Source organism: Tamandua tetradactyla, chromosome 16 (genome assembly GCF_023851605.1).
Source record: "Tamandua tetradactyla isolate mTamTet1 chromosome 16, mTamTet1.pri, whole genome shotgun sequence".
Classification (NCBI taxonomy): Eukaryota; Metazoa; Chordata; class Mammalia; order Pilosa; family Myrmecophagidae; genus Tamandua; species Tamandua tetradactyla.
Window position 1 is genome coordinate 17,955,555 of NC_135342.1, and position 24,276 is coordinate 17,979,830.

The following is a 24,276-nucleotide window of genomic DNA, read 5'->3' on the forward strand; positions in this document are numbered from 1 at the left end:
CTGCAGGCAAAGCGAACCCAGGCCTGTGACTCTCCACAGCCCAGGACCCTCCCAGACCTCCACTCACACCCACTTTCCCCTCAGCCCTCCACATCACCATGCCCTCTTCAACAACAGACCAACTGAACTCTGTCCCTGGTTAGTGCTGCCCTGGGGAGTGTTTCCCCAGGCATCCCCAGAGCAAGTCAGCCCCTACCCCCACCCCTCTAGCACCATACCCTCATGACTCCCTGAGCACCTTCACACAGGTACTACACTACTACACAACTAATATCACCCAATTTTTACTCACTACCTGTTTCCCCCACTGGACTGGGAGACCGAAGGCAGAGCTGGGACTGACTTGGTCACTGCTCTGTCCCCAGTTCAGAGCAGGTACATATATATGTAACTGTTTTGGATCAAAGTATGAATCTTCTCTTCAAGCCTATGAGGAAACAGCTCAGAGAGACGAAGTGCCTTGCCCCAGGTCCATCATTCAGACCCCATCCCCTCAACAGTTCAACATTCCCTGATGCTCTTGGGGCTGGATCTGGACTGGGACCACAGGAGCAGTCAGAGAAGAGAGGCTGAGGTGCTGGGGAGCCAGGCGGTGATTCACTAAACAAATGAAGGGATACAATCAAACCTAACAGCTGCATAGCCCAAGGCGGGCCAGGCTTCACTGCTGTCCTTGGGAAGCCCACAGCCTGGTGATGGCTTATGTACTCATACAATCACCATGCAGAGGGAAGGCTGGGCTTCTTGACTCTGTAGACATATTTATTCTGGACACTTCATATATGTGGAATTATGTAAAATGCTGCCTTCTTCATTGCATAATGTTTCTGAATTTGGTTTTTTAAATACTGCTGATTAGTAATGGTATGAAAAACCTCTTTTGTTTACCCATTCACCAGATGATACACATTTATACAGTCAGTTTTGGGCTATCAGAACTTGGATTTTAACAAATCAGGGCAATCGGGAGAGCGGGAAGGACTATGAGCAGGGGAGGGACAGGAGCTGATGTGGTGTTAGGAAGATTTTCTTGGGGCCATCATGGGGATCAGGAGGTGGTGGGGGCGTGGAGGGAATCTGGTGCAGATGCAGGAGCCTCAGCCAGGAGGCTGAGGCCAAGAGGACGGTTTCAACAGCCCTTCTTACCTATTCCACCCTGCTGCCATCCTGCCCCTGTCCTTGCTGCTTGTGGGCCAGCAGGAGCTTCTGCACCATCTGAGAACTGATATGTTACTTCAAGCCAGGTGCCCTCCACCCCTGACCTCACTCAACCTTCCAATGCTCCAGTGATACTACCCTGTTTTCTGAGGAAGGAAACTGAGGTCCAGAGAAAAAAGCCACCTCCTGGGGTCATGCAGCTGATCAGTTACAAAACACTCTCTCCACTGCAGGGCTGGCTGGGGGCTGCCAGGTGCCACTGGAAGAAAGGAGTTTCCAGCCCTCACCCTCCTTAAGATCAATTAGTCTGCCCCTCAATTTCCCTGTGGGCAGAGGGGCTTGGAAGGAGAGTCAGGTGACCAGCAGCCATCCTAGGTGTCTGCAGGGCCTTGTGCGTACCACCAGAGGGAATTCTTTGACTAAGGCCCATGTGTCTGGGGGCCCCCAAGCTGGTCTGGCCTCTGTGCATCCACGGAGGACTGGAGCAGCAGCATGAAGGAGTCCAGTAAAGCCCATGAACTTGAGTGGAGAAAAACTGCCCCTTTATTTTCACTAACTGAAGTGAAGCTAAGCATTTTCTTATTAACATAGGCACGGAAAGGAAAAAAGAAAATAAAGAACCTTTGACTTTGTCACCAATAGAACTGACAGATGTTTTGCTATCACAAAGCAGTTACTGCAGATTTTCGAATGCTCACCATTACCTTGAAAGCAGCAATCATTAGACCTGCCACTATATCTTGTCCTTTTTTATATATCAATAAGGAAGAGCAAAAATACTAACTATAACTTAAAAAGAGAGGGAGGAGCGGAGGAGGCAGGAAGCCAAGAGTGAGCAGTAGTTGGGTGGGCACCATGGCCGGGATCACCACCATCGAGGCGGTGAAGCGCAAGATCCAGGTTCTACAGCAGCAGGCCGATGATGCTGAGGAGAGAGCCGAGCGCCTCCAGGGGGAAGTGGAGGGAGAAAGGCAGGCCCGGGAACAGGCTGAGGCTGAAGTGGCCTTCTTGAACCGACGGATCCAGCTGGTTGAAGAGGAGCTGGACCGTGCTCAGGAGCGCCTGGCCACTGCCCTGCAAAAGCTGGAGGAAGCAGAGAAAGCTGCTGATGAGAGCGAGAGAGGTATGAAGGTTATTGAAAACTGGGCTTTAAAAGATGAAGAAAAGATGGAACTCCAGGAAATCCAACTCAAAGAAGCTAAGCACATCACAGAGGAGGCAGATCGGAAGTATGAGGAGGTGGCTCGTAAGTTGGTGATTATTGAAGGGGATTTGGAGCGCACTGAGGAAGGAGCTGAGCTGGCAGAGTCCCGTTGCCGAGAGATGGATGAGCAGATCAGACTGATGGACCAGAACCTGAAGTGTCTGAGTGCTGCTGAAGAAAAGTACTCTCAAAAAGAAGACAAATATGAAGAAGAGATAAAGATTCTTACTGATTAACTCAAGGAGGCAGAGACCCATGCTGAGTTTGCTGAGAGATCGGTAGCCAAGCTGGAAAAGACAATTGATGATTTGGAAGATAAACTGAAATGCACCAAAGAGGAGCACCTCTGTACACAAAGAATGCTGGACCAGACTCTGCTTGACCTGAATGAGATGTAGAGCACCCCAGTACCACCCTGCCGCTGCTCCTCCCTTTGACCCCGACTCCGCCTGAGGACAGCCTGCCCGAAGCTGACCTTTAAACTGCGGGCTGATCTTTAACTGGAAGGCTGCTTTCTCCTCTCGCCGTACACCCCCATGCCCATCCACCCACCTACCCCTGGCCCCGTGTCTTTTTCACCAAACTGTCTCTGCCTCTCCCAGAGATTGCAGCTGGGCTAGGGGCTAAGCACCTTTGGGAACAACATTTAAGGGAATGTGAGCACAATGCAAGTGTCTTTAAAAGCATGTTGTGATGTATACATATTGTAATTACCCCCCTTTTTGTTGTAGCAACCATTTGTAAGACATTCCAAATAATTCCATAGCTCTGAAGTAGTAATCTAATCCCTTTCTCATTTTTGGAAGGTAACTTTTCAGCATCATACACATTGCTCTCTCCAAAGAAGAGGGAAAGAGGTATGGGCCTGCCTCACTGAGAACTAAACATAGCCCAGGGAAAGACTCATTGAGGGAAACCTCATTACTCTATATAAAGCACCAGCCAAACCAGAAAGGTGATTCTAGGAGTTAGCCTGAAAAAAAAAAGTACTGTTGAGGTTTTTAGCTTTAAGGTATCTTAGGGCAAATTTATTATTTTTATTTTTATTTTTATTTTTCTTATCAGAAGTGACCAAATTATTATGGTAAGACCTCAGAGACCAAATCTTTGTCTGGTCCTTTCTCTACCCCCTTCCCAACTGCTACAGTATGAATCATGTGCCCCTTATGTTGGGGTGACCAGTGATGTACTCTCCTGCCTCCTTTTTTATAAAGGAAAGTAAAGAAAATTATGTTTTTGCCATTGATTTAGCCATATGAAACATCTCATCACCCTTTTCTGGGTCCGAAACTGCTGTGTCTCGAAGTGCCATCTCATGCTTTGTATCAGCCAGCGCTGGAGAAATCTTGAATAGCTTATATACAAAACTCTTTACAATTTTTATATTATTTTGAAACTTTGCTTCTTTAGAGTTGGGGAGCACTGACCACTCCATCTCTACAGTCTGGGCTGGCAATATGCTGATCTTTTACAATTCTTTTCCCCACCCAATTCCCCTTTTTGGTGAGGTTTCTGTGAGGTCTGCTAGGTGTGCATCCTGCAGCTTATTGGCTTAAAATGTACCCTCCTTTGGTGTGGTCTCTTTTGGGGGCAGATTGGGAGAAAGAGAAACCAATAATGCAACTGTTTTGATACTGAAAATTGACAAAATTTCTTTTTGAAATAAAGAACCAGTCCCTCTAAAAAAAAAAAAAAAAAGAGAGAGAGAGGGAGTCCACAGGCTTTAGTGGGTAGCCAAAGAACAAGAGCCCTGCTCTGGACACTCACTTCAACAAAGGACCAATAGGCCTGGTCCAAACTGACCTGGTCACAATGAATGAGAATGGAGGGACATGGCACATGTAGGCCACTTGTATTGTCACTAGAGGGTCTCAGTGTGCTGGACAGTCTACAAGGGAGAGAGACTCAATCAACTACTCAAACCACCATGGGTCTGCTGATGTTTAATGTCCCCTCCTCTGGGAAGCACTCTCTGATCACCTAGGTCAGGGCAGGTGACTCTAGCTCCTGGGGTTCCCCAGGTTCCCCTCATTTCACTCTGGGTTGCACTGTCTGGGGACCAGTCTGGCTTCATAACTGGACTGTAAGCCCGGGAACGCAGACTCAGGGTTGTCTTGGTCACTGCTGTGTCCTTAAAACCAGCCAAAATAGGATGAGATACAAGCAAGTAACAAGACCTATTTGTTGCATGACTGGATGGACTTGGAAGGAGCCTTATCTTACAATCACATGGATCCAGGACTGAAGACAGAGCTGCAGAAGTCTGCTCTGGAGACATAAGCATGTCTGAGGCTTGCAAAGATGAGAAGGGGGTAGTCAGGTAGGAAGTGAGAAGCGAAGGGAACTGCTACAGGGCAGAGAGATGAGAAGGGACCTTGGAAAATCTGTGGGGGGTGTTCACAGGTGGGAACTGGAAAGGGCAGTGATGTGGAAGAGAAGGCTATGGGGGAAGCAGGCCTTAGGGAGAACCGCTCTGGGCCCAGACACCCAAAACTTGGGGTGCATCTTGGGACCTCACTCCCCACTTGGACAGATCAGATTTGCTCCATTTTAGGAGGAAGTTGAGGTTCGAGGGCACTCTGATCATAAGTGACTGAGAGTGGTAGAACTGGGGAGTATTGGGGCAGAACTGGTTCCCTGAGGGCAGAGTTGGTACCCTTATCCACTGTGAGCTCTGCTTTTTAGGCCCACAGGGTCAGGTTCTCTAGGAGGGCAATGGAAAGTCAAGGAGCTTCGTGGCCCCAGTAGGGACTAGAAGGCAGAGAAAGGAACTAGGGATTAGTGCCCTGTCCCCTGGTCCCATCCTCCCTACCAGAGAGCACTCAAAGGCAGGAGGGCCATGAGGCAGTCCTGGGACTCCTTGGGCCTCACTGTCAGGCCCTGACCAAAGCAAGTCCTTGCACTTCTGGAAGATGGGTGCTGTCACCACCTCCCTGGGCTAGGGGATAGAGAACTGGCATTTGGAAGGGAAGGAGGGGTTCAGACGTTCTCTCCAGAAGGAAGTATCACACCCGGTACCACACCTTCCCCAGCAATGGGAGTGGTCAGGGAGTCGCATTTTTGACTAACACTGGACCTTCCATATCAGCAAGAAGCTTGGGGTGTGCTTAATGCCACCCTGGCCTCTGCACATGACTGCAGGGCCTTCTCGAGCCCTGGGAAGCCCCACCCACAATGCCCAGGGTCAGAGTCTCTGCTCTTTGAACTTATTTCAAAAGACTGGTATTTAATTATGGAAACAAATCCCATCTGAGGCACGAGATGCTTCTTCAGGCAGCCTTAACTTCTTGAGGGTCATAACCCTATGGCGAACCTGAGAACACTGAAGTCCTGACCCTGGGGACCCTGGTGATTTGCCATCTTAGCCCTAAGTGATTACAGGGGAGTTCCCAGGGTCAGAGGTTCCTCAGAGGCTGCAGATGGAGCACCAGGTGGCCCAGCAGGCGGAGGAGGAGCCCTCCTAGGGCAAGGCCCACCTCAGGAGCTGGTGGGCTGGAGGCACTAGAGCTGGAGACCCTAGAGCTGGAGACACCCACCCATCCCTAGCCTAAGCTCGGCTCTCCCTTTCACTGGGCCTTCATTTCCTCATCTGCAAAACGGAAACTATCATGATCCCTGCAGTTCAAAGTGGTCAACACCTGTGGGCACGAGTGTGGCAGTTCAGAGAGGGCAGAATCAAAGAGCTGAAAACCATTTAGCAATTCCGAGATTTAGCAAATTCACTTTTTCTAACAAAATTCCAACGTTTGGTGCTGTGGGGAGAATGGGAAGGAACCGGTTTACAAACCGGACCCAATTATGGTCCAAGTTTATCTGAAAAACAAGATCCGCAAGAACTGCCATGGAATTTTGAAACAAGAAATGATGGGGGGTTGGGGGGAGGCAATCTTGTTTTATCAGATACTAAAGAGCTATAAGAAAGAAAACAGGGTGGTGACAGAACAGGACCAGAAAGCCTGATTTGTGTCCAAAAGCAGAGACAAATTTATATGAACCTCATATAATTTAAAATTCAAGTTAAGTAGATAGATTATCTCAATAAAGAAAGAAAAGATTATTCAGTAAGTTGCTATTTGGGGCATCTAGAGCTAATTTGGGGGAGGACTAAAGTTAGATTCCTTTCTCACAACACATTTTAAAATATCTTTCAGTAGATTAAATAGTTAAATTAACAGAGAAAGAAAGATTGGAGTAGAAGAAAACCCTGTTGACTACCTGTATGACCCCGAGGTGAAAAAAGATTGTCTGAGTACGGGAGCCACCAAAGACAGAAATCACAAAAGGAAAAAAACAACTGACTTGACCCCATGAAAGCTTAAAATTCTGTACAGATCTTTAAAAATTAAAAGGGAAGTGCAATATTGGGCAACTATTAGAAACATAGTAAGAACGCGAATCTGCCATGCCAGGCTGAGCACTGAGCAAGACCCCCATCGCCAGGTGACCACGGTAGCTGCAGAGCAGACCCCACATCCTAGTCAGGGCTCCGCAGTACTAGGCAGTTTTCTCAACTTGGCAGCTTCAGTCTCCTCAAGTCAAAATGGGGAAACAGGGTGAGGGAAAGAACTTTAATCACTCATGTGAGAAAGCCAAGTCCAGGGCTTGGCCTGGTGACATTTAAGACAGCCCCCCTCATCGCCATGGTCATGGACGATTCTGGCTGCAGGCTAGGATGTGGCGTGGAGGGTGGGTGTCCCCTTGGTCCCCAGACCCAATGACAGTGAACCTTTGTTCCTGGAAGCCTTCTAACCTGGAACCTCCACAGCACCCATGGTTTGTCAGTGGACCACAACAAGCCAGGCCTAGGCCATTTTCAGGGTTTGAACCAGGCACAGATTCACACAAGGTCACGGCAGGAACCTGGAGAGTTCACATCTGCTCTGACCCCCTCCCCATTTATAAATGGGGAAATTGAGACCAGGGGTTTAGGTGGGCTAGATTACTCAGAGAAAGGAGAGGGCTCAGAGGTACCCTGGAGTGACCTGGTGACCACCCCCACCCCCCACCGCCCCGGAAATAAGAATGACAGCTGCATCTTATCAATGTCTTCAGAGACCAAGACACACCTTGTTGGGGAGGGCAGGGCAGCTCTGAAGAAAGACAATAAAAGAACAAAAGCAGAGCTCAAAGGGCAGTCCAGTGCTCAACAGCACAGTCCAAGGCCTGACATGTGCAGGAGAGAGTGTCAGGTGGCCTGCGAATGATCTTATTTTAATCATTATGTATTTATTTATTAAGACAACAGAACTAGCATATCAAACCCATGATTTTGCAAATATTATCGCTTAGGAATAAGACTAAATGTATTCAAACAAAAAATGAACCAATTAAGAAAGAATGGCCAGGAATCATTCTGGCCAGCAGTACAGGTGATTCAGAGAAGTCTTCTATAGATTTCCAGTGCTTCTCTGTACCAGGCACTGTCTGACTCTATATGTATTGATGCAATAAATTCCTGGGACACTTTCATGAGGTACTATTAACATGTCCACATCAGAGGAGAGGAAACTGAGGTGCAGGGCAGAGGCTTGCTGGCTTGCCAAAGCCATGTGCTTTGTGTCAGAGGAGCAGGGAGCTGGCCCAGGTGGACTGGCTCAGGCTGTGCCCCATCATGTATGTTTGTTATTGATGTTACAACAAAATGACCAAGGAATGAACACTGTGAAGGTCTAACATCTGGGGACTGTAGGACACGTGAGGCCCCCACCACAAAGCCCTCCGGTGTTAGATAACCCCACGCCAGCTTCCAGTCTTACCCTGGCTTTCACCACAGCTAACTGTGGCCTGCACAGGGAGCCCTGATTAGATTATCTCCACTTTATCTCCACAGAGATGTGACACACCCAACTGTGGGTATTAGCCTTTGATTAGAGGGAGATGTGACTCCACCCATTCTGGGTGGGTCTTGATTGGTTTACTGCAATCCTTTAAAAAAGGAAACATTTCGGAGAAAGCCACAAGAGAGTCACAAGAACCACGAGAGCCCACACAGACAGGGACCTTTGGAGATGAAGAAGGAATACACCCCTAAGGGAGTTTCATGAAACAGGAAGCCTGGAGAGAAAGCTAGTAGACATTGCCATGAGCCTTTTCAGTTGAGAGAGAAATCTCAAACATCATCAGCCTTCTTGAACCAAGATATCTTTCTTTCCCTGGATGCCTTAGATTGGACGTTTCGATAGCCTTGCCTTAATTTGGACATTTTCAGCCTTAGAACTGTAAACTAGCAACTTTAAGAAATTCCTGTTTTTTTTTTTTTTTTGAAGATACAAGTGGACCCATAATGATTTATTCATACTTTGAGACTTTACACATATACGCACATATTTTCTTTTTATATCACATCAACATTTGTGGAATACTCCTTATATGCCAGGTAATACTGATAACATTTAAAAAACATATGATGTGCCATACATGGTACTATTTGACATCAATTATTTATCCTCACAAAACCCCTCAAAAGTGGGTATTGAAATTAGGTATTGGGTATTGACATCTCAAGAACTGAGATGTCATTCAGTTGTGTTTTCTTTTCTCCATGGGCAGGTACGAGGAATTGAACCCAGGTCTCTGGCATGGCAGGTGAGAATTCTGCCACTAAACCACTGTTCACACCACCCTCAGTTGTATTTTTATTCATTTAATCCTCACATCAGTCTTGGATACTACGTGCGTCTTTTACAAATAGGGAAATTCAGAAGCAGAAAAGTTTAGTAAATTGTACTTCCTGATGGCCTAGTTAGGTGGTGGTACTAAGATTCAGGTCATATCAGCCCCCTTTATCTTCCTTGTTGAGCTGCTGGATTTCTTTTTCCTGATGGCTAGAGAGCAATCTGTGAGGATTCACTGCTGTGACTGTGAAAACATCCTGCCCTCAACAAACGTTTCTCTCTACCTTTAACACTTATTGAGGCTTCTTGCCTAAACAGTCTATAAAATGATGGCTACAAACTTTCCAACCGTACCACTTCTTCCACCATATTAATTTTTATGCCTTCATTGGCATAAAGTAAAAAGAAACCTCTCCTACTCATAATAATAAAATATGGGAAACTGCCATATAAAAATCATAGGACATTCCTGAACGATGCACCCATGCCCACCCCCCAAAATCAAAGGACAAATGAAAAGTATCATTATCTTTTCCAAAATTCACAATAATGTAGTGAATAATAAATGTAGTTAGTACATAAAAAACTAAAAATGAATCATAAACAAAACAAAATCATGCTTTTTGCCTTAATGTGCCTTTGAGTTAAGAACATTAGTGTGTTTGCATGCAATGACTACGGCTCACTAAATTCAATGGGTAATGAAGTATTTTATATATGTATTTCTAATTCAATATATAAAGATTGGGGAAGGACACTGTCTTGATCACAGAGCCAAAACACAGTCTTAAGAATAACTTTTTGAAAAATGCCATTTTGTAAAATAGTCAGGTTTTTTGGGGGGTGGGGGGGTCAATAACAGCTCTCCCATCAGCTTAAAATATTCAATTTGAAGCTACTGAACTTACAGTTACAAAACAGCCGTTTCCAAAGCAGTCTTATAAGGCAGGAAGTGCAATACAGGAGGAAAATTCTTTTTACACCACATCAACATCTGCAGGGTCCTTACTATGTGCCACAGTGCATACCTGAAGAGCATTTACACACTTAAAAGAGCTGTTTAGTCAGTTCTACTTCAGGAGGAAGATCTGGGAGTATAGACAGCTTTTTAACTTTGTCATCTTATTAAACTGGAATGAATAGTAACTTGCAACATTTTTTTCTTCTTCTTTTCTCCATTTTTAAACATTAAGAGTCTCCAATATCCCAACCCATGAAGAATCAGGCACTGTTGGGGTCTGAAGGAGTAAAACCTGAGACACACTAGTTTGTGTGTCCTGTAAGCAGGGAACATGGAGAGCTCAGTGAGGTCCAGGGCTTGTGGTCAGTGGCACCCTAAGTCGATTGTGGCCCTTTTCCACTATGAATTGCAATCACGGAAGTACCATTTTCTTGGTATTGCAATCTCACTGGAGGCTTTTCATTAAGACTTTGTTCCTTTGAACACATCTGGGGCATAACATATTGTCTTCAGGTGTGGAGGTGGAAAATTGCAGGCAGGTAACAGGAAGAGTGCACTCACTCTCCCTTGTTTTTCAGGGACCCAAGCTTGTCCAGCATGAAATTGCAAGTGAACCCAACCCTCTGTGTTTGCAGGGAGACTTCTTCCATGTACCACACACCACCTGACACCATAGGCCTCCTGGGGCGATTCCATGGCTTCCATCCTCCCAGCCCTGGCTGCAATTCTCGTCCAGGAGGCCAAGACAGCCTCCTGGGCTGAAGTTGTCACCACAACTGTGTTCACTCCCTCAAGAAGACCAGATTTCTCCTGGGCAGATACTCCCTCCTGGGGTGGAGGAGCCATTTCCGAAGGATCAGTGCCCTCAGAAGACATGTTATTTTTCTCCGATTGTTCCAGAGGCATTTCCCCCGGTGATTTTCTTTGAGACTGTGTCAGGATCTTGGCCTCCTTCGCTGTGACAGGAATATCCTTTTGATTTGGGTAAGCATATTCACAGATTCGCCTATATGCTTCTAATTTCTGTCCTTTGGTGCTTAGCTTTAACTGCTGGCACCAAGCCCGCAGGATGTCTCGGTGAAGCAGGTTGACAGGTGGCAATTTAGATGGTAATGGAGGAATTGCTATCTTTTTCCGAGGTTTTGGGCCGTTGTTGCATGGTGCATTCTCTTGTGAACAGGAAGCTTTGTCATCTTTCTTGGATTTTTTTCGTTTGGTGCCCTTAGCTGAGGTTTTTGGTAAACCTGATGTGCTTGGTTCGCTGGAAGGCCGCTGTTCTTCTTTTGTTTCTACTGACACAGGTTCAAATTTGAGAGTCACGCATTTTCCCGACTTCTCTGTAGAGTTCCACTCCTTGCCTTTTGTATTCTCCATAATGAAAAGAAGTTGAGGTTGATCGGGAGAAAATTCTACCGAAATTTCTGTTTTTAAAAGCCATTCCATTTCTGGTATATCACCTTCCAAGAGATAGCAAACTAGAACAGTATCCAACAACTGGCACATTGCCTTTAGCTCTGACCTGTGTGGCAATAGCTCAGTCTTTCAGGGTGGGTGAGAACACAGGTGGAGAAGGTTAACTGGCAGACAGAGCAGCAGAAGACACCTTACAGGAAGGGGACTGGGGTTAAAGTAACATCTAAAGGGCAGTTAACTGGATCACTGGGTATTAACCACGTCTGAGGTGCTGTGCTGGGCATTTTATACCCATTACCTCATTACATCTATTCAACTTGGACTCAGTGATATGCAAGGAACATGTGGCAGCTCTGACTGCAGAGCTGGCTCTGACCTATCCAACATGTCATGTCACAGTCCAGATTACAACCCCACATGTAAGGAAAAGGGGATGTGAAGCTTACGATCACATTGTGGGGAGGCAGGCGATTTTTGTCAGTCATGATTTCCAAGCAGTGGCTGATGTCTCTTAAAGGGACAGGCTCCCACCATCCTTGGTGGGCAGGGTCGGGGAGGAAAGCGGGTAATAACTGCACGACCTCAATTTCCCAGGTAGAGCCAAATTGTCATGTCGGGACTATACAACTTTTAAGTGCCCTGCTGGATGAAATGCTGATCCATACAGCTAGGCAAGGAAGCTGAATGGAATGCCTGACAAAGCAGCCCCTCACTGCAGGTCAAAAAGGAAGAGGTGGCTTCTAGCATCCATGCAGGGATGCCTCTCAATGGACACTAGGGAAAGGGCTGGGGTAGTGCCATGTGAGGAAATGGGGCAATAGGGACAACAGCAAGTGCACAGGCTCTGAGGGAAGAGGAGGGAGCCCGGGCTGGTATTCAAGGGCCAGGTTCTGAACAGTGGGGTTGATGTGGTTCTGGGGTAGCTCCAGTGGCCTGGGTGCGAATGCCACCTGTTTCAGCACTGTACGGCCCTGGGCAGGGCCAGGCTCTCACATGAGCCATCTCAAGATCCCTACCTGAGACCTGGGGGTTCTTGCAAAGTGGTAAAGAATGTGAACTGTGGAGCCAAACTGCCTGGAATCAAATGCTGGTTCCCAACTCAAACCCTGTAACTTTGAGCCAAGGGATTTACCCTCGTGTCTCAGTTGTCTTGTCTGTAAAACATGGGTAAGGGTAACCGACCATAGGGTTACTGTGGTGAATTAGTATGAGTACATTCCTGAGTTACTGCAAAATGCATGGTAAGCACTCACCAAACATTAGTAATACCATCTCCCCAAAAGGAGGGCAGAGCCCAGGCTGCTCTCATTGTCCTGCTGTGTTCTAGAACAATGCCCAGTGTTTCACTGGCACACAAAAGCATGCAGAGAAAGCAAATGCTTAGTGATGCAGGGCAGAGTCAGCATGCAGTAAGCATGAGACGCACACGTGTGAATATGAGTGTACATGTAGAGCAAGTGTGTATTTGTAGGTTAAGGGTCAGATATGTTTGCCCAACTTCCATGTCCAACGATGAGAAAGTCTGACTTAAACAGGGGCTGGAGGGTGCATGGGTGGTTCAGTGGTAGAGTGCTTGCCTTTCATGAAGGAGACCTGAGTTCGATTCCCGGACCATGCACCTAAAAACAAACAAAAAATAGAAAAGAAAAAAGAAAAACAGGGGCTGAAATTCAAGCAGTTGCTAGAGCAGAGGGTGACAGTGTTTGTGAGAAGAAGTGTGTGCAGGTATTCACAAGTGAGCAGGTGCTGGGTGAGGGGTTTGCAGAATTAATGGCTTAGGATGAGCAGAGCTGTACTCCAATCTCTATCCTGCTGAGGCTGTGACAAATGATCCCCACCACCTCTCTCCATCTCAGAAAGGGAGATCTGCAAGGTCTCAGGGGATAAAGGTTGCAAGGGCACCAGTGAAGTAAGCTGTCACGATGGCACAGTGCTAGACCTGAATCTGTGGAAACAGATGGAGAAAAAGGTGAGGTGGAGGATGGTGATGGGAGCGGTGTCCACACTGAGGACTCACTATGTGAGGCAGATGCTAAGCCCTTTCTGTGCATGGTTTTGTTTAACCATTTCAGTGACCTTATGAAATTGGCATTAATTTTATGTCTTGATTTTATAAGGGGAAATGAAATTCAGAGAGGACAACTCATCTCTCCAAGTAACAGAGCCAAAAAATAACAGAACCAGAACACACACCTAGGTTTGTCTTCCTTTGAAACCCGAGCACAGCTTAATTCTCATGTTTCCCTGACTGGCCTGAAGCATAAGGGACCAGGGGTAGAGGCAGACAGCAGAGCCCCTAGGAGGAGGCATGGGCTATGGAGCAGCTGGTAGATAGGGCCTCACAGCTGGGAGAGGGCTGAACAGTGTAGTCATCTTCTCAGTCCACAGAGCAGGCCTCCCCATCCTGCCTGCTGTTGCCCTCACAGAGGACCAAAGAGAAACCCGATACCAGGCATCAGGTGACAAAAAGAGAGCCTGGCCTCATCTGCCTCTACTGGCAAATGGGTGCACTGGCACCCACGAGATGAAACGACAGGTGGGGCACCAGGGGGTGGCAATGACTCACACCACCCCTACCAGCCTTGGGGCTGATGGGGGAGTCATCCAAGTAGGAATCGAAGAAACAGAAAGCAGCAGTGTGCAGGGGACCCGGCAGATGGGATGGGCTCTCAGAAGCAGCCAAGGCTGCTTCGTGGATGGGGGCAAGGGGGAGCCCAGGCAAACCCAGAGGTAAGAATGTTTAAACCTGTTACCTAATAGCCACGCTGACCTCAGGCCTCAGTCCCACCATGGAAGATGGGGAGGCCAATGCTTCTTGCCTCTGAGGGCCCAGTTCAGAGAGAGCTAGCCTGGGTCAGGAGGTCCCAGCTGGGGTGCAGGGAGCTGGCTTCTAAGAAGACTCCAGGGGATTCTGCTGATGTCCAAGCTCAGTACAACCACACTTTGAAGTATGGGTGTGATTTTTGTTTCAGAACAAGTAGGAAGGGAGCCAGAGGTTTACTGAAAAAGGGAGGATCCACCAAGCCAGCTAGTTCTGTGCCCTTGCTCAAAAACATGTGGGGACCCCCTGCAAGAACCATATCCCGCCCTGGGCATGGAGCCTGGCAGGATAATGGTAGACAGCCCCGGCCCTGGAGGTCTAAGTGCCTAGTAGGAGATACAGATGACACAAGTAGAACAGCGGGTAGCAGCCCCCAGGGAGAGGAGAGTGTGGGAGGACAGACTCTGCCGCTGGGAGAGGTCTTGCTCTCTACAGGAGATGGAGTAGTGACAGGAGACTTGTATTCTGTAGTAAAAGAGATCACCTGGATATTGGGGGAGGGGGGGGGGTGGGCAGCACAGAGCTAAACAGAAAAGGAACAGAACTGGAGTGTGAGGGCCAAGCCTGGTTCCTCCTTGCTCTCTGAGGGGAGTCCAGCATGCTGCCTAACATGGAAGCAATCTAGATGGCCACACCAGAGGTTATGAGTGAAGTGCTCCCTGTACACATTCTTCTATCTTGGACGGTGATAACCTGACCCTTGTTTTGGGCAGATACAGGCAGCATGGGGAAGGATGGGTGAGGCTGGCAGCGGGAGGCAAGATTAGCAGATTCTGAGCTCAGCCCAGGCTATAGGAACAGCAGATTCAACCACAACCAGGGGCACACACTTCCCCCTGCCTGGCATCCTGTTTACTAAGGCCTGAGTGGGCAGGACCCTGCTGAAGCCCCCAACCACCCCAACAAACATCATTAGTCTCCTCTGAGATGGAAGGAGTAGAGACTTAAAAATGCAAGTTTGACTTGACTTTAAACACACAAGGGCAGTTTCAGAGTCACATGAGGGTTGCAACATTTTCTTAAAGGGCCACAGAGTATACATTTTAGGCTTTGCAGGAGGGAATGTCTCTGTCTCAAGTATTCAGCTCTGCCACTGGAGCACCAAAGCAGCCACAGACAGCATATAAACAAATGTGTATGGACGTGTTCAAATAAAACTTTAAGAAAACAGGTGACCAGTCAAGGCTGTAGTTTGCAGTGTGGCCTGCCATTCACCATTTTTGGAAGAACTTACAAGAAACTACGCAGCTGATTTTAGGAAGCTCAGCTGGGAGACAGGAAAAAGATACTTACTTTTCTCTACAGAGAAAAAGTTTATAAAACTTTTAAAATCTTTTGAATACCAAGATACATGCAGGTATTATCTACAAAAAAAATTCTTACATTAAATTAAAAAAAAAACAACCAACCAATATTCAAGCCCTCTCTGATCCCTTAAGTCTGCCTGACTTTCAAGCCCATGCTCCTGTTAACTGTCCTAACTCAGAGGCTTGGATTCCAGACGACTCAGGCAGGTAAAATCAATAGGACTTGGCACCCAATGAGGACTGGGCGGGTCAGGGGAGAAAGGTGATCGGGTGTCCAAGAATCTGGTTTCAATCTGGAGAGACAGTGTGGCCTCTGACTGAGAAAACAACAGTACAAATGAATGCGGACAGATCCTGTGGCAAATCATATAGAGACGGAATTTCTCACAAAGACAATATGTGCAAGTGTTATTTATGTAATTTTTTAAAAGAAAGCAAACAGGCATTATAGTATTTTCTAGAATCGTCAAGCATGGAGAAGAAAAGCAAGGGTGTGGTTAAGCCACAAGAAGCCAGGTCTGTGCTCTTGTTCACAACAATCTTCACCTCCAAGCCCCATTCCCTCACAAGTTGGCAGCCTGGGTTCTAACCTGCCTCTGCTACTTCCCAGCCACGAAGCTTGATTGCCCACATGAGGCCCTACAAGTTGATCCGTGTAGCGCAATGAGGGCTGGGCCCAGCACAAAGGAGACCCCAAAAACTGTCTGCCTTTTACATGCTCAAGCCACGCAACCCCATGCTCACCCCTCACCCCTCTTAAAGATGAGGACAATGAGGAGAGGGCAGGGAAGCAACCGACCAAGAAGGTTAGGCGAGTGAGTAACTGGGGCACAAAGGTGCTTGGCACTTTCCTGGGGGATGCCTGGTGCTTCTGCTGGTCCTGCTGGATGCAGAGAATAAGGCAGCCCATCCCAAACTCAGATGGTGGAAGCAGCTCCCATGACTCACAGAAGGCTGGGCAGAGGGTTGTGAGAGGCCTCCCCTGTGCCTGCCCTGAAGAAAGCCTGGCCTCAGCCTCCATTACCAAACGGCTAGCACTGAATTGCTTACTTCTCCTGACCCCACTCTCGGAGTCCCATGGCTAGACCAGCTCTGGCCATTCCCTGCCCTCACAGAGTCATCCCAGGACCCTGGGCAAGACGGTCTGCATTAATGCCAACTGTCCTCACTCCTTGCCCCAACTGTCCTCTCCCAGAGGACACACTCTGCCCTCATCCCCCAGCAGAGTGACTAGGTCAGGACAGGAAAATGACTCTTACAGAGCCAGACAGCAGTGCCAGGGCCTATGCTGGAGCTGCCAGGAAGAGGAGCTTTTCCTTCAGGTGGCTAAGGTGCTCAGAGCTGCTGGTGGCCATCCTGCTCTCCTCCAGGAGGAGAGTGCCTCCTGAAAATGAAGCCAACTCGGAGGAAAGGTGAGCCTAAAGGTAAGGAGAGACAGAGTCCTAATGACATTGTTCGGGACCCTGGATCTGGCCAGACCTGAAGCCAAAGTATTCAGGACTTCTCAGTTCCACAAGCCAACAAATTCCCCATTTTGCTTAAGCTTCTGCAACTTGAAACCCAAGAGGATTCCAACTTAGCTACTATCTTGTTTATCACTCAGTAAACCTTTCCCAAGGTCTACTGCATGCCAAGCACTGCACTGGTACTGTGGAAACGCCCTCCAGGGGCTCTTGGCTTGAGGGAGGTGGGAGAAATGCAGATGATGCAGTGGACAACCTAGGAGGGAGCTATTACTTCTCCTGGGTGGAGCTCAGACAAGGCAGTTGGATGGAAGCCAGGTCTCAGGACCTTTGTAAACCTGGTCAAGGAGCCTGGTCTTCCCCTACCTCCGGTGTCATCAGTCACAAATAATCTTGCCTTCTGCCCCTGTGCTCTTCCCTTTTCTAGAACTGTCTAGTGCTTCATCACACCTCTTGCTGTCCCTCCCTTCTTATGGATCACACTCATATTTATTCCTTTTCTTTCAAGTCCCAGTTCAGATGTCCCCTCCTCCCCGTCCCCCCATGCTGGGTCAGCCACCTTCTGAGTTCCCTCTGACACCTGGTCTCCCTCATCCCAGGCCTTACCAACCTCGGCTGTGACTCTCTGGAGACAGGTCTGCCTCTTCCATGGGACTGAGAGCTGTGGGAGGAAGTGTGGGTGGTCATCACCCACGCTGTGTCCCCCTCAACACCACCTGGCCTGGGGCACAGAGAAGGCACCAATATGGGGATGAGGGGTACACAGACCATGTACTCCTACCAGGCTGCCATGCCAGGCCTTGAAGGCAGAACACAGTTCTATCAGAAGAGTTTTGACCAGGAAGGGAGGGCACTATATTAGTTTGTTAAGCTGCCAGAATGCAATATACCAGAAATGGAATGGCTTTTATAAAGGAAATTTATTACATCACAAGTTCATAGTTCTAAGGTCAGAAAACTGGCCAAACTAAGGCAGCCAGGAAAAGATATCTTGACTCAAGAAAGGCCACATGCTGTCAATGGCTGAGAGATTCCAAACAGAGTCGAGAATTATCCTGGAGGTTATTCTTACGCATTAAGTAGATATCACCTTGTTAACCAAGACATAATGGAGAGGCTGGAGGGAACTGCCTGAAAATGCAGAGCTGTGTTCCAGTAGTCATGTTTCTTGAAGATGATTGTATAATGATATAGCTTTCACAATGTGACTGTGCAATTGTGAAAACCTTGTGTCTGATGCTCCTTTTATCTATCTTATCAACACACAAGCATCTCCAAATATCCATATCTCTATCAGCTCTGAAGCAACTGTTCTCTAAGCGTTCACATTGGAAATTTCTCCAAAATGCTTCCCCTTTTAAAGGATTCTGGTAAACTAATCAATACTCAGAATGAATAGCGGAGTCACATCTCTAGCTAATCTAAAGGCCACACCCACAAGTGGGTGTGTCATATCTCCATGGAACACAAGCCATCAAAGTTTTCCACCCTAAACAATACGTTTGGCCCCACAAGATGGATCAGGATTAAAATATGGCTTTTCTGGGAGTACATAGTATTTTAAAATCAGCACAGACACCATATGCTCCAAGCTTTAGAAAGAGGGCAGAGGTGGCTTGGCTCAGAGTCCCCTTAACAAGGAAGCTGGAAGAGATGCCAAGGCCTAGAACCAGTGAGTTAACTATATATACTCAGCGAAATAGCACCAAAATTCAAAATGTTCTCTGTCCAGAATGGTTCAAGCTCCTCTTTACTTAACCCTACTCTGTACCAGGTACTCTGCAAAATACATTACTGCATCACATTTAATCAACATCATGGTCCTGCAGCATAAAGATTACTAACCCACCTCCCACCCTCTAAAGGGGGTACAGTCTCAGCGATGCCACTGGGCTTCCCAAGCTCATGCAGTGGAACGGGGCTTAGGGCTGCTCCCACCACGCTGGTGCCCTAGACATAGCAGGGCCAGAGGACTGCAGCTTTAGCAAGGAAAGGTTGGTTTTAGAGGTCCAGAAGTACAGCCTTCACAAATATCAAGATAAGGAGGGAAGCGACCTAAGGAATTTGGGGTGGGGGGGAAGGCGGGGGCGGAGCAGTTTTAGGATCTGGAGGCCCCAGCCCTGCTCCTTGACCTCTGGGGACCTTCCTATATACCAGAGGCTCATGTCCAGCAGGGGGTGCTCCCAACCCTGGGAAATCCCACCAAGCAGCAAGGGACCCCTCATGTGTGGTCAGGGGGCCAACCCGGAAACATGCCAAAGAGCAAGACAAGGCCACAGCAGAGGGTAGGAAGAGAAATGTAGTCATGGAGGTGGGTAGGGCCAGGCAGGCCTGTACCTGCAGGGAGAAGGGGCATCTGGAGAAGTCTCAGAGAAGGCCTTGGGGATTAGACAGCAGAGGAGGGAACGCCTGCCAGGTAAGGGCCTTCTAAGCAGAAGATAGGAGTGAGAAAGTGTTCAGGGCACCTAAGTAATAAGCCCCATGTAGCAGGCAGGACTGGGGTGTATGTGGAGGACAGAGCTCAGAGAGGAGGCCATAGGAAGGCAGGGCCCGGGCTACAGAGGGCCTTGGTCACCAAGCAAGGAAGGGGGTTTCATCCCAGAAATGCAGGAGGCAAAGCTGGTCAGATGATTAGATGAGCATTTCAGAAAGAACCCCTTGGCTACAGTATGGGGAAACCCAGGGGTGGGAAGTCTTTGCTCAGGGCCTAGGTTCAGGGGGCTGCTGAAAGGGTCAAGGTCCCCACCCATCCTTGTCAGTGGTAGACCTACCTGGACACAGTGCCTCAGGGCTTTGTACCTGAGCATTCTTTGACCATATATCCCTTTCCTGGCTCCCTCTGTCCCTCCTGCAGATCTCTGTTCCACTGTTGCCTCTTCAGAAGCTTCCCAATCTCCCTATAGAATCAGCACCTCTTGTTTGTCTATCCTATACTCTGCTTGGTTTTCTCTTTGGCACTTCTTACAACCTAACATGAAGTTTATCATCTATTTGTGTATTTACACTGAAGGGAGGGATTTTACCACTTTTGTTCACTGAAGTAGTCCCAGAAGGACATATGCTGGGCACAAAGTAAGTGTTCAATAAATGTTTGTTGACAGAATGAATGAAAACCAAGGTGGGGCTGGGAGGATGGTCTTTGGAGCCAGAAGGACAGGGTCTTCATCCCTAGCTACACCCAATGCCGGCCAAATGGACTACAGGAAGGCACTTCCTTAGCCTTGGTGTCCTGTTTGGCACAGTAGGATCCCTGGGTGCCTATTTCCCTGGCAGTGAGGCTGAGCACACGACAAGTCATGCACAGGGTGCTCAGTACAGCAAGGTCCCTCTATGGAGCTTCATCAGAAATGGGTTCCTTCCTGCACTCCTGAATTAGGACACAAACCCCTGAACGGCCTGGGCTGTTTCACAGGTCAGAGGACAGGAGAGGGACAGAGTAATGCAAAGCTTCCTCAACCTGAAACAGGGAGGAAAGAGAAGAGCCCCTACAAAGCTCTCTGTGGGAGCCACATGAGTCCGAAGGCCCCAACACCTCAGGAGGCTCGACGCTCTGCAGTTTCTGTCCTTATAGACCCAGCAGTATCACGCCACCTGCATATGGATCCTTTTCATTCTCACCTCCCACACTGACCCATGCAGTCTCAGGCCCAGTATCTGAGTCCAAAGGGCCCTCAAAAACTCAGCAGATAAATTGCAAAGGTACAAAATTATATATGTTCTGACAACTTAACAACAAAAAGACAAACATACCAATTAAAAAGTGAGCCTAGCGTGGGCCACGGTGGCTCAGCAGGCAGGAATGCTTGCCTGCAATGCCAGAGGACCCAGGTTCGATTCCTGGTGTCTGCCCATGTAAAAAAATAAATAAATAAATAAATAAATAAAGTGAGCCTAGAATTCAGGAAGATATTTTTCCAAAGAAGAAACTGAAATGGCCAATAAATATATGAAAAGGTGCTCAAAATCATTAGCCATTAAAGAAATGCAAATTAAAACTGCAATGAGGCCCCACCCCATCAAGATGGTAGGGTGAGACACTCAGGGCTCTGTCTCCCCACAGATGCTTTGAATAACCAGAAACAGCCTTCTAAAACCTCCAGAAACCAGTTAGTGGATTGCAGTAACAGGAGTACCAAATCAGGAAAAAGCCACTTAAAAGTGGTAGGATCTTCCAGGGATGAGTCTGGCCCTAGCATTGTGGGATCAACAATGCCATCCTGACCAAAATGGGGAAAAGAAGTGCAGCAAATAAGGTATCAGTGGCTCAGGGAGTTCAAACAGAGTCGAGAAGCTACTCTGGAGGTCACTCTTATGCAAGCTTCAGTTAGACATTGCTACCTACCATAATTTGCCAAACCCCAACCAAAACCATTCCTGCCAACCCTAAGGAACACCTAGGGCATTATATGAGATTCTACAAAGGTTCCACACAGTTTCCAGAAACCTACAACTTTCAGATGGGTCCCTAGACCAGATTAATTCAAAGAGGCCAGCCTCTTCACAACATCAACTAGTTCTATCCCCCATCCCATATTATATGAAAAAGTTAGAGTGAACATAGCCCAAATACTCCTAAAGAGTGGGAGAAAGATCAAAGATGATGGTGGATTTATTCAGAGAAGGTAGTGGTTTAACAAAGGTAGGGTTTAACAAATGAGTATGGCTGCTGAATCATTACATTGATTGTGCTGGTTAAAAAGGATTATGTACCATAGAAAAGCCATGTTTTAATTCTGATGCATTTTATGGCAGCAGCTGTTTCTTCCTGTTCAGTACTATAAATTGGAAACTTGATCAAAGTATCTCCACGGAGATGTGACTCCACCCATTCCAGGTGGGGCTTGATCAGTTTACCGAAATCCTTTAAAAAGAGGAACCATTTCAGAAAAAGCAGCAGAGCCAGGAGGCTGAGAGCCCAGGCAGCCAGATACATTTGGAAACTAAGAAGGAAAACGCCCCTGGGGGAGCTTCATCAAACAAAAGCTAGAGAGAAAGCTAAGAGATGGCGCCAAGCTCACCACATGCTTTTCCAATTGAGAGAGAAACCCTGAACATCATCAGCCTTTCTCGAGTGAAGGTAACCTTTTTGATGCTTTAATTTGGACATTTTTATAGACATGCTTTAACTGGGACATTTTCATGGCCAACTGTAAATTAAAACTTAATAAATTCCCCTTTTTAAAAGCCATTCTGTTTCTGGTATACTCCATTTTGGCAGCTAGCAAACTAGAACACTGATATTTCTTTTAGTTTCCAGTATCTTAGAGCAGCTAGAAGTAAAAACCTAAAACTGTGCAACTGTAACCCATACCAAACTCTGAAATCTTTTGTATAACTAATTGTTGCAATGTGCTTTGAAATTTATTGCTTTTTTGCATATGTGTTATTTTTCGCAAAAAAAGTTAACTGGGATGATATATATATATATATATATATATATATATATATATATTCCTCTTAGCCTCCAGTGTTCTGGAGTAGATAGAAGGAAAAGTCGATGATGGAGTGGTAGCCCATGACAAACTCTGAGATCTATTCTGTAACAACTTGTTGAAGAGTGCTTTGACAATTACTGCTTTTTTCTTTCTTTGCTTTTATATATGTTATGTTAAAAAAAAAAAAAAGTGGTAGGATCAGGTGGTCCTGATGCTTCTACCCCTACCCAAACCCCACCCTCTGACTGGGCTCACCAGTCCAAGCACGCTCCCAGGGCAGAAGGACCAAAGTAACCCCTGTGTACACACTGGGAACATGGATGTGTGACCCAATTGTCTGGTGGTGGCCTGAGGGACTCATTGTCCCAGAACTTGCACTGAGGGTAGAAGGGAGTTCACAGAGCCTCCTAAAGAACACTGCAGGAGAGCAGTCAAGCCGTGTTGCCTGGGGTGAGTGATTGCTGGTGGTAGGACATGCAGTGCAGAGTCCAGGAGCATGAGGTCACTGTTTCCTAGGGAAAACAGGACATCTGCGTCTGTGTAAGGAGGTAAATTTCTAGGACCACATGCCTATGCCCAAGACAAGACATATGTGTAAAAAGGATCAGGAAGGCCCCTACACTATGGTCTGAGGCTATTCTCCACACTCACTGTATGGATGAGCCCTCCCACAGGTCAGTCTACAAAGACCAAGAAAGAACTTTTTCTTCTTTTTTTTTTTTGTTAGCTCTTGGAATGAAGGAAAATTCTGTCATAACACTAGCTAGAAACAAGATTAAGGAACAGCCATCTCAGAGTCTAAATTCCTGCAATAACAAACTAAGATATCAAAATGTCCAGGTTTCAACAAAAGATAGTAAAATATATGAGGAAACAGAAAGTAATGGCCCAGGCAAAGAAGATTAAAGCATTAGAAATCACCAATAAGGAGGGCCAGACTTGGGACCAGATAAAGACTTTTAAAACATGGTCCTAAATATGTTCCAAGAATTAAAGAAAAACATGGACAAAAAAATAAAGGAAATCAGGAAAATGACAGATAAAACACAAAGAGTATATGAATAGAGAGAAAGAAACTGTGGAAAGGAACCACACAGAACTGCAGACCACAGTGATAGAAATGAAAAATTCCCTAAAGCGGTTAAATAGCAGACTGGAAAAAGCAGAAGAATCAGTGAACTTGAAGATAAGACAACTGAAATCATCAAGGCTGAGGAGCAGAAAGATGAAAGAATGAAGAAAAGCAAACAGAGCTTGAGGAACCTGTGAGACACTGCCAAGCATACCAATATACACACTGTGGGAGTCCAAGAAAGAGAGAAAGGGGAAGAAAGAATATAAAAAAGAAATAATAGCTGAAAACTTCTCAAACTGAATGAAAGATATGAATATACACATCCAACAAGTACAACAATGAACAGGATAAACCCAAATGAACTCACGCTGTGCCACCTTATATCAAACTGTTGAATGCCAAAGATAAACAGAGAACTGTGAAAGCCTCAAGACAGAAGCCAATCATCATGTACAAGGCAGTCGCAATAAGATTGTATCAATTTCTCAAAGGAAACCTAGAGGCAAGAAGGCAGTAAGAAGACATATTTAAAGTGCAGAGAGCAAAAAAAATTGCGAACCAACAATTTTGAGTCCACCAAAACTGTTTTTCAAAATAAGGGAAGGATTAAGATATTCCCAAATAAACAAAACCTTAGAGACGCTGTCACCTATAGACCAGCCCTACCAGAAATGTTAAAGGGAGTTCTGCAGATTGAAAGGAAAGGACACGAGACAACTGACTGAAGCAAGATGAAGAAACAAAGATTTCCAATAAAGATAATAATATGGGTAAATACAAATACCAGTACTATACAATTTTTTATTTCTGACAGGATCTAAAAGG

General features: G+C 46.7%; 1 protein-coding gene and 2 pseudogenes across 1 annotated transcript in view; 1 reads left to right on the top strand and 2 right to left on the bottom strand.

Annotated features, from left to right (window-relative positions):
- The window catches only part of PPP1R37 (protein phosphatase 1 regulatory subunit 37), an 83,153-nt gene that overhangs the window by 12,299 nt on the left and 46,578 nt on the right, over positions 1 to 24,276 (bottom strand). The gene's annotated exons all lie outside the window — the stretch shown is intronic.
- Positions 7 to 22,325, bottom strand: LOC143659001 (developmental pluripotency-associated protein 4 pseudogene; annotated as a pseudogene).
- Positions 1,973 to 2,831, top strand: LOC143659002 (tropomyosin alpha-3 chain pseudogene; annotated as a pseudogene).